Consider the following 15,121-nt stretch of genomic DNA (forward strand, 5'->3'; position numbering starts at 1 on the left):
ACTGCAAAATGGATCCAAGTTAAGCATCGAGAGAGGATTTTCTTGCTGTCGCATTTGACTACATGAAAAATATATGCTTGCCTCAACACCAGTTCAGGATATGTACTACTATCGCCAGCTTACGGTCCCAGCTTTCTCTGTGCACAATATTAAAACTAGTGAAATGTCCTTTTGTTCTACCATGAGGGACATGCCAAGAAAAGTCTTAATGAGGTATGTAATTTTCTCCTGCACACTACTTCAATAATTGTGTCCCATTCAGTATACTAAGAACTGTGGTTGTTTTGCGACAGTTGTCCGGGACAAAATAAGAACAACACACTAATCAAATTCTTAATGGCAATAAATGCTCAGAAACATTTCTTCAACATCATACTTTTCTCCGTCAGAGGTCTGTGCGCTTGTGATTTATAAATTGTTCAAAATAATGTTGTTCAACAATTGCAATAAGATTATTTTATGATTTTGGTATAAATACATTTAGTTAAACATGTTTGTGTCAGTAACATAATAATTATGACGCAGGATTGCAGAACAACTTAAGTCCTGAAGATAATTAAATTTTTTACGACCTGAAGAAGAGTACAAAGGTATGAATTTTTATACTAAAACTATTTTATTACATATAAAAAATTATATTGTAACAATATATGGTTCAGCGAGGCCAAAAACAGTTTTCTTTAATTTGCTCAAAACTACTTATAGGGACATAAGTCGTTTTGCAAATTCACCATTCAAATGTAGGTTATTCTACCAAAAGTCAATCGCGGATCGAGAGGAATAGAACGCATTCAACTGCAGCGAAAGATCTATTTGCGTTAAATAATTTGACATTAAAGATTATGTTACCAGGCAATCTCTCACTGTGCGTGTTAGTGAATGATAAATCAGTCAAGAACGCTGAATGAAAACTCTTGCCTCTAGAGCAGCCGTGGCAAGGTAAATCATGCACAGTATTGAGAAACTTTGCATACTGTGCAAATCCTGTGCACATTTACTCACTACAGTACACGAAACTTCAGCAGTAGCTGCTGTCAGTGTAGAAGTAAACACAGCAAGTCAGGGACAAGAAAGTTCTTCTGTAGATTGAATGCTGTAACAATTTTTTTTATTTGGCTCCGGAGACGGTAAACGAAAAGACTACTGCAAATTTGATGACAAATTGTGAAAGCAATTACTTTACCACAGTCTAGTATATATTCAGTCACGAAGCTTGAGTTGTGAGGGTACTAGGAACAATAGACTGTGCCGGTACTATTTCGCATTGTCTGTGATGAGGCGATACTAGCGATCCTAGGGGTTAGCAACTATCTACGGATGCATATTTCCTACGTATTGAGCTTCGTGACTGTATATACTAGACTGTGACTTTACCATGAGCATGAAGGGGAGGGGGATCGCAATGTCTTGTATGCAAAAATCACACGGTATACGCAAAAGTTATGTCAAACGGCATTACAATGTACACCGTGTCCCGCTTAGAGAGGTCGAGAAATGAATGCTCATCATTTAAAATCAGATGTAGATATTGTTTTGATTTACATCTGACAAGATGCAGAAACTGTCCAAGTTTATGCACCAATGGTTTAAAAACAGTTGCATGTTCATGCGCACTAAAGTTTATCGTGGAAACGAGCCTGGCGCCATTCAGTAGAACATTCCGTCATTGGACCATTCTTCTTCATCGAGGCGACAATCAAAGGGAATGTATAGCTGGACATGAGCAGAACATGAACAGTGCGTGGCTTCTTGAATGCAAACTTTCACAATAGGTTGATCGGAAACGGAGAACACTTGCCTGGCCACCTAGGTCACCAGACTTGACGCCCATTTATCTTTTTCTGGGGCTTTATGACGAATGTTGTGTATCAACGTAGTACAGTTGACACTTTGGAAAAACTGAGACAACGCATTATAAATGCAGCTGCGCTAATCACCCCACAAATGTTATGGAACACTTGGCAGAAGGATGAGTACATTTTAGATACCTTCAAGGTATCTCGAGGCGCACACATCGAGTTGCACTGACCATTCTCTGAAACTCGGAGAGGTTTTACATCAAGTTGTACAAAAAGTTATGTTATAAACCATTATTTATACTTTAAATTAACATTTTTTTTTCGATTCCTCTAAGCGGGACACGGTGTATAACATTGAGTGTAATATCCAGGACGATGAGAGATATAAGTTATTTACTGAATTGAAAAACGCCATTGTGACAGTAAGTATAGTGGAAAATTAATTTTAGTAAAACAGGGTATTTGAGGAAGAGCCGAACTGTTCATTTGTATTTAAACTTTTAGGGTGCTATGCATAGATACTTCGCTAGCCCGCGCTACGAGCTTGCTAAACTAGCCCTGGCTATCAACTGATTACTTGTACAGAATTCATATATCATATCATATCATATATCATATTATATCAATATATCGTATCTTATATCATATCATATATCATATCATATATCATATCATATCATATCATATCATATCATATCATATCATATCATATCATATCATATCATATATCATTTCATATCATATATCATTTCATATCATATCATATATCATATCATGTCATATCATATATCATATCATATCATATCATATCATATATCATATCATATCATATCATATCATATCATATCATATCATATCATATATCATATCATATATCATATCATATTTCTCCAACACCGGTTTATGATTACGAAAAACGTTAGTTCACTGATCATCCATCGGAAGCCCGCGCTAAGGATGTCTATGAATATGGCCCATAATAACTACTGTACTAGTCATAATCTGACATTTAAAGTAGTGTGCTCAGGACACTCTTGAACTGGGGTTTAAAAATTCCATATTTTTCAACATGACATTGTACAAAAATAGAACGCCGTAAATAGCAATGACAATAATTATGGGCAGAAAATTTTCAAATAATATAACTCTACGACTTTAATTCAGCCTGTATTTTTAAATTCGAGCAGTAGTGAGGTACGTTCAGTTGTGTGAAGGTGCACATTCCATTCGTAGGATTTTGTATATGTGACAAACATTTTGCAAGATGACGGAAGACTCACCTATAGGCTATTTTACAGAGCCTTTGATATTAATTATAGACATAATCGAAACTCGACTGCGATTCATTGTGGTTCTATTTGAAGTAGAGAGCTGCAGAATAGGGCTTACAACCGGTTTAGATTCGATCGGTTAGACAACATCCGTCAAGGTCGAGCATCCGACCGAATGTTCGAATTTCAAACAGTTACCCCTAATGTTTTGCAGGCTAGACAGAACACCAGGCGCACTTCATCATATATGAAACTGACATTTTCTTAGTGCACAAATGGAGTAACAATTAAGGGAAATTTACTTTGTCTTATTAAAAAAATATGTTCGCCTACAATTGATTGGACACTTTAATACACTTATCTTCATAAATGAACAAATGGACGCCAGTAACAACAAAGGAAATAAGTGTAATGCATCATATGAAATCTGGTGTGTAAAGAAATGCAAGAATACTGTAGAATAAATTACAATTACTTACTAACTTACTTCAATTAGAATTAGAGTCTGGCTGGGAGGAAGAGAAAGCCTACTGGCCTTAGCTCTGCCAGATTAAATAAATAAATAATTTATTATTATTATTATTATTATTATTATTAAATAGAAGAGCAAATAAATGCATACATTCTATTGTAACATTTACATGTTAAACTCAAAATGCATACCTCTAAAATAGTAGTTGGTAATGTATAATGCCTTTTAATTTCTCTACGGAGATGCATTATTACTTCATTAATAAATGATTTTTAAGAAGAAAGAGCAGCGGTCATCAACACATTGCACGCTCGGGCTAGCTTCTCTTACCCGCAGATAAGAGACTGCACTATGGTGCATCCGTCCACAGAACATAATAGTAATTTTAAAAGTTTTGTCATAAAGATGAGTATTTTTACTGGACCAAAAATACAGCGCATGGAGTAAAAATTAATATTTTACCGTTGAGCTCACTGGAGCTGAATTATTTTACAAAGTGTTACGAAATGGCGTTCTTGCGCTCATTCCTCTGTTTCTTAAAATAATATTTTTGTGCTACATTCATTTTCATTTTTATTTACATAAACAGTGATGCACAACCGAGCGAGTTGGCTCATACGGTAGAGTTTGAGACTCACATTCAGGAGGTCTCGGTTCTAACTCTGTGGCCGACCAATCTGACTGGGGTTTTTCATGGTTTCCCTCAGTCATAAAGGCAAATGCCAGATTGGAAATTTACATGCAATGATTCATCACCTCCTCAATTACCAATATGATAAAGATTTATCAAAATCTATAAGCAGTTACATGAACACAAAGCATCTATAACACACAATAGAAACAGGAACTCAACAAGATTAAAAACGGCCTACTGGTATACCCTCACATTCTAAACACGCGACATGACCACAGATGTTAAAGCGTGTATAAATAAATTTAACAAAGAAAAAATATGCACAGTGAGGCCAACATAAATTACCTTCGTACACAATGCACTCTATATTGACATTAATTTGGAGTGATTTATTAAAGGATGCATTCAAGACTAATTTAGAAAAATGTTAAACGAATTATTCTTGCACCAAAAGCGGATTTTTCCTGAACCAAATGATCCTATTTTAATTATTTGCATATAACAATTAAGAAACATGTTAAAGGAATTATCCTTGCACTAAATGAGTGCTGTCTGGACCAAAATGATCATATTTTAATTATTTAAATACAATTTCAATTAAGTAACATATTAAACGATTTATCCTTCTATAAAACACGGATGTTCCCTGGATCAAATGTCCTATTTAATTATGTAATTACTTTATATTTTTCTAACAAGTGCAACGAAGCGCATGAGTATGACTAATATTTTAATATAGCTGTAATAGTATGCGATAGCAGTTGTCTTTTATAATAATAAGCTTCAAGAGTCATTTTCCGCAAGAAGTTAGCTACTTATCAAATGACAAAAGCAATGTTTAATTAATTTAATTGCTATTTTTTTAATATTCATAATTTTATTGTATTTACCTCTGACTGAGGTTCTGGCTGATAAGTACATCTATTATCAAGCACATCTCACTTGACAATACAGTAGCGTGCAAATTAATCCGAACATGACATATTTTTACATTTTCTGTCATTGTTGGCCTCACAGCTGCTCATACCGCTTTAATTGACATCTGTAGTACGTGTAATTCCATTGTTGAAGGTCTGTCATTATTATTTTTTTTATAATATGTGACATTTTGCCTGTCGTTTTGTACTTATAAGCATTTCAGTTGTGTTGAAGACTTAATACTGCAATCCTGTGTACATTCTGTCGTCTTCACAAATGGATACAACTCCACGAAAACGGTCTAAAATTATAACATTAACAGACACATTCTATGACACAGAGGCAAATTGCTGCAGAATGTCACATCGGTTTGGCTACTGTTAATTCGATCATAAAACGATACAGGGAGACTGGATCCATCACACCCCAGAAAAAAGGAAACTGTGGCCGGAAAAGGAAGACTTCACCTGCAGATGATCGTTTAATTGTCAGGAAAAGTAAATTAAATCCTAGACTAACTGCTGTCGACTTAACCCGCGAGTTAATGGCTACCACTGGGGCGAATATTCACGTCACAACAGTGCGGCGTAGGCTTTTGGAAGCTGAACGAAGGTCTCGTAAGCCTATTAAGAAGCAACTGCTAACCCCTGTTATGTGCAAAAAACGCTTAATGTGGGCAAAATTACATCAACACTGGACAGTGAATGACTGAAAGAATGTACTTTTTTCCGACGAGTCTCATTTCGAGGTCCACGGCCACCGTGTTTCTTACGTACGGAAAGGATCCGAAAAAGTAACAGCAGCTCATCTCCAACAAGCACCCAAATACCCCCCTAAAGTAATGTTTTGGGGTTGTTTTACACATGAAGGGCCTGGAGCATTAATACCTATCAAGGGAATGATGAATTCTGAGAAATATATTCACTTATTGGAAACCAGAATCGTACCCCAGCTGCAAAAATCATTTCCGGATGGCAGAGGTGTGTTCCAACAAGACCTGGCACCATGCCATACGTCTCGAAAAACTACAGAATTCTTCAACAAGTAGAATATTCAGGTACTCCCCTGGCCAGGCAACTCACCCGACATCAACCCCATTGAGAACTTGTGATCAATTTGCAAAAGAAGAATGCAAAAAATGGATTGTTCTACAAAGGAGAAGATGATTTCTGCCCTCATTGGTGTATGGTTTCGCGATGAAGAAATGAAGAATATTTGTGGGAAATTAGTGGAATCCATGCCAAATCGTCTCAGAGCTGTTATTAGGAACAAGGGAAGCCACATAGATTACTGAGGAGTGTTTTTGCATAAATAATTACGTTGTTCGGATTAATTTGCACGCTACATGTGTCAGAGGAAGAACAATTGTTTGTCTGCATCTGAAGTCTGATTAGTGTAATATGTAGCTAATCAGCTATGTAGGCCTATGAAATGAGAGGGAAAGGAACTTGCTACCCTATCCCATTATCTCCTAGCCTAGTAGCCTCGTTAGTGGTGCCATGTTGGTACCACTTGTGAGGTTCAGACCTATCTTCGGACAGTTGACTAAACAACAACAATTGTATTATTATAAATTCTGAATTTTAACTATTTCAATTGAATTTCAACACTAAAATTATAAATTAAAACTCAATTATGTTGAATTAAAATAATTTTCTTCTACCACAATAAAAATACTTATAACACTTAAGTCTTAATTTGTCTTATTCTTAGCAGATAATTGTATTGTTTTAACAAATATGTTAAAAATTAGATTGAAATTCTGTAGTTATTCCTATGGTGTAATGTAAAAAGTAGGTTAACATATTATAACCTTAGTAAAGAATGATCAAACATCTTGATTATGACTTTTTTGTGGAAAATAATAATATTCTATAATGTCGGTTACAACTGTGCCAAAAGTTAAAGACTTCCATAAAACTGCAGTTCGTGTAATGTATGATTTTCTGAACTGTGATAGTTTTGTTGCGCTATTACTGCATGAAATCACTTAATCTAGAAATTTGGCTGGTCTACACAAGTATTTGATGTCTTTACGGCTAAACATTAAACTCCTACGTGAATATAAACTGTGTCAGTGCTTCTTATTCAATAATGCATAAACTGGGACGTAGACTGTCTCAATCGCCGAGACAAATTCTATCGATGGTTAAGAAGTGATCCCTCGTATCTATAAAAATGCCAATTTAGTTTAACTACACTGTTATTTAGATTAACTACATTATTTCTTATGTACTTACAAATGGCTGTTAAGAACCCGGAGGTTCATTGCCGCCCTCACATAAACCCGTCATCGGTATCTATCCTGAGCAAGATTAATTCTGTCCCTGGCATCATATCCCACCTCCATCAAATCCATTTTAATATTACTCTCGCATCCTCACATCTACGTCTCGGCCTTCTCAAATTATGTTCACAAAATTGGACAGTTAACTAATATTTTGTCCTCGAGTAGAAGATCTTGCAAAGCAGAAACATATATAAAAATTATGTCTATTTTGGGAAAGATTAATTTTTAAAACAATTGTTTGATTCACCTGCAAATTTACAGATACGAGGTATCACTTTTTAAGCCATCGATATGGAATAGTGTTTTCAGCCACCGGTGTAGCCCAGTCTGCTAAGACGCTTGCCAGCCGATCAGAAGTTGCGTGGTTTGATTCCCGCTTGGAGCTGATTCCGTTTTTTCTCGCCGTAAGGTGAATGTCAGTAATCTATGGCGAATCCTCGGCCTTATCTCACCAAATACCATCTCGCTATCACTAATCCCATCGAAGCTGAATAACCTAGTAGTTGATACAGCGTCGTTAAATAATCAAGTAAAAAATTGTGTGTTTTAAACGTTTGAACGATGTCCGTTATATGTGTTTCGCGTGCCTTTTCTATCTCGAAAGGAAACCTTCTAAATCAGCCATCGTCAACTGGCCTGCATACTAGTTCGGAGCGCCGAGACGCTGGCTGAGGAGGTAGTAGTCTGCAGTGTATCGAGTCCAGCCATCACAGAAGCCAACTTTCTGATCATAATTTACAATGTCTTCTTCGATTGTGTTCTACATGAGCATTAACACCTAACATTGACCAGTTAGTGAGGGGAAAACGAATTCAAAAGTACAAGAAAACATTGCTAATGATCAGCGAAAATAATTTTTATCATTTGTTATTTACATTGTAATAAAATAATTTAGGCCTACTTCAGTCTTGTAACAGAAACGACAATATGTTTCATATGTTATACATAATAACATATAATTGGTTTTGTGATATATAATGACAGATAAAAATAGATAATTAATTTTATTTCATTGACGACACTTGAACAAAGGAGTAGGATGACATGATTTAAATATGACTAATGGATTCGATTTGTTTAATATTTTGTAACAGTTAAAATGCATTATAGGTCTGTAAGATCTCAATTACTTTAATGTGAAAAAAAAACTATTTACTTTCAAAACCGTTACAATACATAACGGAAAAATACAACTTGTTTCTTGTCTTAAACTGAAAAGTGATTCACTTATTACACAGTTCCTCTTAAAATAAATTTAGTACATGCTTCTTCCATCTTTATTTTCATTATAACTATTAGAGACTGATTAAAAGGGTTGAACAAGTGAACGGACGTCACTGCCATCACCTGATTCCTTCCCCCCAGCTCCTGCTGCACAGTTGATGTCTAAGGGATAGAACTGAGCTAGCGAGCAAACTGTGCCTGCACCATAGTGCACTGAGATGACGACTCCTGTTCTAAATCAAGTGGGTGAAGTCCATTTCAAAAAGACGTGCACGGAACGTACTGTGAAGGCAAGGTCAAATACATAAAATTATCTGTCCGTAAAAACTGTAAGGCACAATGCAACTTGCAGCAAATCTCAGAATCTTGGATTACGTGTTCTTCAGTAATCCTTCACGTCTCACCGTAAGTTGAGTCTTCAGACCAAAATATACATTTATTTCCGGAGTATAGGCGGAAAGAGCGGATAATTTCTCACAAGCGTTCAACCAGGACACAACACACAGTTCATAGCAGACACTGATATCAAAATTGTGACTTAAAAGTCACATAAATCCGCTTGTACTATAGTTATAGCAATAGTAGTATAAAATAAACATTGAGATTTGAGATAGTCTCCGTTTTGCATATGATCAAGTAATTCTGCCCAAGAACAGATTAACAAATTTTATTAAAAGACGAAAGTTGTAAATACGGACTAGAAATCTATATACAGGTGTAAACTGTAAGGGGCATAAGTGCCGTCCTTTTCACAGTCGTCGGGGACGGTCTACAGGATCAAAAAATGTTCATACAACATAGGGTCAAAACTTGATAGTTTTCTCAGAAAAAAATATTTCTTTTCTTATTTTATTCGCGTTATACTGCGTATATCGTTAGTAAAATTACGAAAACAATGACATAAGTAGATATATCTAGCAAAGAGTTAATGTCAGTTCAAATAAATATTTGTGTGTTCTATTACGTTTTCGTGAAATTAAATAAAAAAATTCATTCTGCTTAAATTTGTTAATATTCTGGCGTGAGAGACGTGGCAACGTGTTCAGAAGGCAGTAATCTGCACGGACGTAAGTACGAGTCAGCTGAGTTCAAGCTCCCTGTCCATAGCTCTACTGCCGAGCAGATGACATTTCTGTACAGGTATTCAATAAATAACTTACAACGTCATTCACAGTTTAGGAATATCATATATTATTAATTTATGGAGAAAGTCGTCATTCAAGTGAGACAAGAAGGCTGTACCGTCAACGTTTTCCTCAAAGAAGGTTACCTAATCGGCGAACTTTTGTAGCAGTTTCTCAACGATTTTTATAAACTAGGAGTCTCTTACCCGTTTCGAAGATCACACAACCAGAAATTTGTTTGAAAATTATATTACTTTTCAGAAGCGGGAGAGATTAAAATTTTGCATTAGAAGAAAGTTCGTGTGATTTTGTGCAGAAAACTATTATTGTTTATTTTTAGACATACAGTAAAAAATAGTGCAATATTGTTACATAAAATGTAAATTTACCATAATGTTTTATTAATGAAATTAAAAGTTTGTATTTGCTGTTCGTTTTATGTAAACAACAGTATTATCATGGTCCGCTCCTGCATTAGAACAGAGCATCTGTACCGGTATGTCTGTATCCGCTTGAGCTGTACTGTGTACTTATAAACCCCCTTCCTCCCTATCCAGCAAAGTTGCAAAACATCTAATATTGTGAACTTTAATAATTAGTTAAATATTGCAATTAGAAAAAATTGTGAGAACATTTTTTCTTCCTTATGACATGAATAATCATCAGTTAAAATAATGGCACTTATACCCCTTACACCCTGTAGATAGAACAGAATATATATGTATAGAGAATAGACCCCTAGAGATCTTCAAATATATGACGAAAATTACATAAAGTGTAATACGAATACGAAATGTAACGTGTTGCAACACTGCAAAGAGTATCAGAGCTCCTTGAGGTCATTGCTCCGCAGTGGGGGTGAGTGTAACTTCAGTCATCCACTCTGCAAGACTCACGAGAGAAGACTGTAAACAAAAACGTCTCATCAGATACGTTTCGATCAAATTGCATTTCGTATTCTCAAAACTATTGGACGTATCAAAAAACTTGTTTGACAAAACTTGTTCGCATCGACTTGATCTATTACCTCTGTGAATTAATGTAATAGCACAGTCTATTTATATACAGTCACGAAGCTTGAGTTGTGAGGGTACTAGGAACAATAGATTGTGCCGGTACTATTTCACATTGTCTATGATGAGGCGATAGTAGCAATCCTAGTGGTTAGCAACTATCTATGGATGCATATTTCCTACGTATTGAGCTTCGTGACTTATATACTAGACTGTGGTAATAGGTTCTTTTCCACTCTGTATATAAATACTCTCGTACTTCAACTTTTGGCTTTTGTTCAACTCGTTAACTTTCATGACACTTCAAATTTTGTGTCCTTTGTGAGGTCCACTCCTATAACAGAGTCTTTGATACTGTTTAATAACATAGCTCCAAATAATTTATTAGAGTCCTCTCCTTTGTAGGACCTCTCATTCGAGGAATGTGTGTGTGTGTGTTTTGTAGTGCTGTGTATGAAGTCTGCACATTGGTAATTCAATGAACTGATCGGTTTAACTTCCTTCTGGCCTACTGCAGAAGAGATTTTATGAGGTTTGGATTAGGAATCTTGACAAAAAAAAAATTGTCAGAGGGTTGAAAAATGTATAAATACCAATACCTAGGAGTTGATTTGCTAGTTCCGCAGATTAATACATGTAGGAGCGGTTTTCTCCTTTCTTGGTCAGTTTATCTGCTGTTTCATTGTCTTCTACGCCTTGATGGCCCGATTCCACCTCCATTTCATAGTTTTTAGTTAACAGGACCATGTATATATAAAGTCAGTCCCATATCAATTCGGAATTTAATTGGTAAGATTCAAGTATATGAGAGCTTCACTATCTGAGAAAGTAAGAATACCTATGCATGCTATTGCAGCACTTTTGATCACGTTTCTGAGCATAGATAAGGATTTCAAGTATCTCTTCCTGGAATTCTGTGCATTATTTCCTTAGACTAACACTAATATTTGTCTTTTGAAATGTATTACATGTACTTACTCCGAATGTGTCTTTACTCGAGAGCAATCTGTAAAAACATGTAGGATGGTTCTGAATTCTTCTGATATTTGTTTGTCAAGACAGTCTTGCCTCTTCTATAGCGTAAGGTGCGATTTCGCTAGCGACAATTAGAAAGGTTATTGAAATGCTAGTAATATGGAATATTTTACATTATTTTCCAAACCAAGTTTTTGTTCTTTACAGTTTATATTGTCAACTAGAATTTTATGAGTCAATTTTCCTTTACAATATTTACCAATGCGCTATCTTTCAAGGGATGTTTGTATATGAAGTTGTGGAAGAATCCCTTCACAGTTCACCCTGAAAAAGTTTTGGATGAAGCTGTACACTTATTTCCGTGCAAATATCTCGCAGTTTACCTTAGTACGTATCTGGATACGGTTTAAAATTTCCGTTTTACAATTGAGTGATGTACTTTAGATGTAAATCTAGACCATAGTTACATTACACTTTTGTAGAATGCAAACCGCATGATGCTACAGTAACGAAGGAAGGACGAGAGTGGGCTTAGCATTATTGTTACTACTTTCTTCCGTGTTATTTTACTTAAAAATACGGGGACATCATTTTGTTTTTACCAACATTTCCATTATTAACATGACTCCACGACCGAAGTTTGACGACACTAGTGTAAAATACAATACAAATAACTTTACTGGGCATAGGAGGGAAGAAAAGTAGTGCATCCATTTACGTAAACTAGGAAATGTTACGACTTTGAGTTTGATCATTTTCGTCGGGTTTTTATTTAACCAAAATACAGTACAGTATTAACAGTAAGTGTTTTTATTCACTAAATGAACTATCCATTGGGACGTATTTATTATGCAATGTATAGTATACTGTCTACAGCACATTAGCATAAAATATTTACAGTGCATTTAAATTTAAAAAAGTAATCAAAATGTGGATATTTAAGGGAAGACTCCACTGAAAATAATTAAAATTTTTCCAATTTTTTTTTTTTTTTTAGCTATTTCACTTATTCAGAATTTATATTTTCATACCCCAAATGGATTCACCTCAATTCTGATTACAAATACTCGTATGTTTACACTTTTTAAATTAAGGCTGGAAGGGGGCGTGGAATTTAAAGAGCTGTCAAAATTGTTTTTCATCGAAGAATTCTTTTTTAAAATTTCTGATCACAAATCTAGTAACTTTTTGTTGGCTCCCTGAAGTTACTAGATTAATGTAGCGGAGGAGAATATTAATTTACATAAATATTCATTTTATTTTCAAATCTATTTTTCTGTGTTCATTTTTGTTGATTCAACACCAACTTTCTTATGCCAAATATTAATCAATCTGGATGAAATTTCTTTTCTTAAGAAAAATATTAATAAAATAAACTAGCAACATTTCTCACAAAATAAATGCATAGAAACATAGAAACATGCAGTTACCTCATAAATACTTGCATTAAAAATTTCATCCAGATTGATTAATATTTGGCATAAGAAAGTTGGTGTTGAATCAACAAAAATGAACACAGAAAAATAGATTTGAAAATAAAATGAATATTTACGTAAATTAATATTCTCCTCCGCTACATTAATCTAGTAACTTCAGGGAGCCAACAAAAAGTTACTAGATTTGTAATCAGAAATTTTAAAAAAGAATTCTTCGACGAAAAACAATTTTGACAGCTCTTTAAATTCCACGCCCCCTTCCAGCCTTAATTTAAAAAGTGTAAACATACGAGTATTTGTAATCAGAATTGAGGTGAATCCATTTGGGGTATGAAAATATAAATTCTGAATAAGTGAAATAGCTAAAAAAAAAAAAAAAATTGGAAAAATTTTCATGATTTTCATTGGAGTCTTCCCTTAAACGAATGATTGAAAATGGTGGTCGTTCATTTCGATAGCCTACAGACTTCAGTTCTTTTGTGCATATTATCAAAAACGTTTTAAACCAATCTTCTGAAATTGAATGTATGGTTTCTTGAATATAATTGTTTAATTCTTCTATTGTTGTAAGATGTTTAGAAAACAAAACTGTTTCACAGTAACCCCAAAGAAATAATGCAAAGCACTCAAATCAGGCGACATGGGGAGCCATAATCCTACGTCTGTTGAAATAATTCTGTACCTACTCTATAACAGTGTACCTTACGTACTGTCAATTCAGTCTTCATTTCTGCCCGATCCGCATAGATAAATTTACTGAGATATGCTATCTACTGTCCATCCTGTGGTTATGTAGGAACGTCTTAGAAAGGGAGGAAATCACGTGACAATTACTTAACGAAGTTCTTTTATTTAAATTATTTTAAATAGTTGTATAATATTACGTAGAAATCCAATTCTTAACAGCAAATGTTTTCAGAAAACAGCTAAGGCAGCTCAGCCACTAGTCTTTACAGAGGAGTTAGCAGACGTAACTAAACGGACGCACAGTACCTGTGCGAAAATATGATTCAATAGTGAATGAATGCTCTTTCTTCACTGGAAAATGCGACCATATTTCTGAAACGTACTATGCTCACTCACTCTGTACTGTTTACTATGACCGTAAGACGACTTTGACTACATATGTGGCTTTGGTTGTGTGTGTGGAAGTTTGATACTAGAAGGAGTAGGAGTAAAGTACATTAAGAAACTCATTAGTCCTTTAATTGTGGACTGGAATGAATGGTTGGACGAGGAACAGGCTGTTTATTATTTTTGTTGAATTTAATTTTTAAGTTAAAAGGCTTAAATTTATTTATGGGACGAGAAGATCCTATATATATATATATATATATATATATAATTTTGTTTTTGTTTGGGTATTATTATTTAATAAAAATTGAAGTAAAAATAAAATGATGTCCCTGTATAACAATATAGGTATAGAGAAGCTCTATGCATTTCAGTCCAAATAGGCTGGAATGAATTGCGTGCCTCTTGTGCTGTCCGACTAAGCCGGTCTCACCATCCGTCACACCACGCATTCCTCTCTAGTAATCGAATCTGAGTAGCTTCCAAATCTCTGATGATGGTCTGCCATACATAGCAGATCTACTATTATGAGTCGTTCTTGTCCCGCCAGGGGTGATATCCTGCGAATCTCTGGTAGATCAGACGCAGATATATGTCTCGTCCAGAGTCTGTTACCACTGCCATCTACCAATCTTTAGACAAACCGCGAAAAAATCTATCACGGCGGACGATCGATTCTGCGCACAAGTGGTGTCCTATTTTCCGAGACTGAGATGATAATGAAAGGGAAATTGTGGAGACTGTTGATGGAATAACGAGGGAAAAACTGGATAACTATAAAAAATTCTCACAACCTTAGCTTTGTCCATCACAAATACAAATCCTCCATCATCGAGATTTGAACTCAGGTCCTCTGTCATAAACAAGCCTTCTGTCAACTGAGATAGTCTA

At 35.1% G+C, this 15,121-nt stretch overlaps 1 protein-coding gene across 1 annotated transcript in view; it reads right to left on the bottom strand.

Moving 5' to 3' along the window:
• The window catches only part of LOC138703208 (carboxylesterase 5A), a 246,886-nt gene that overhangs the window by 37,636 nt on the left and 194,129 nt on the right, over positions 1 to 15,121 (bottom strand). The gene's annotated exons all lie outside the window — the stretch shown is intronic.

The sequence above is a fragment of the Periplaneta americana genome, chromosome 7, assembly GCF_040183065.1.
Source record: "Periplaneta americana isolate PAMFEO1 chromosome 7, P.americana_PAMFEO1_priV1, whole genome shotgun sequence".
NCBI lineage: Eukaryota > Metazoa > Arthropoda > Insecta > Blattodea > Blattidae > Periplaneta > Periplaneta americana.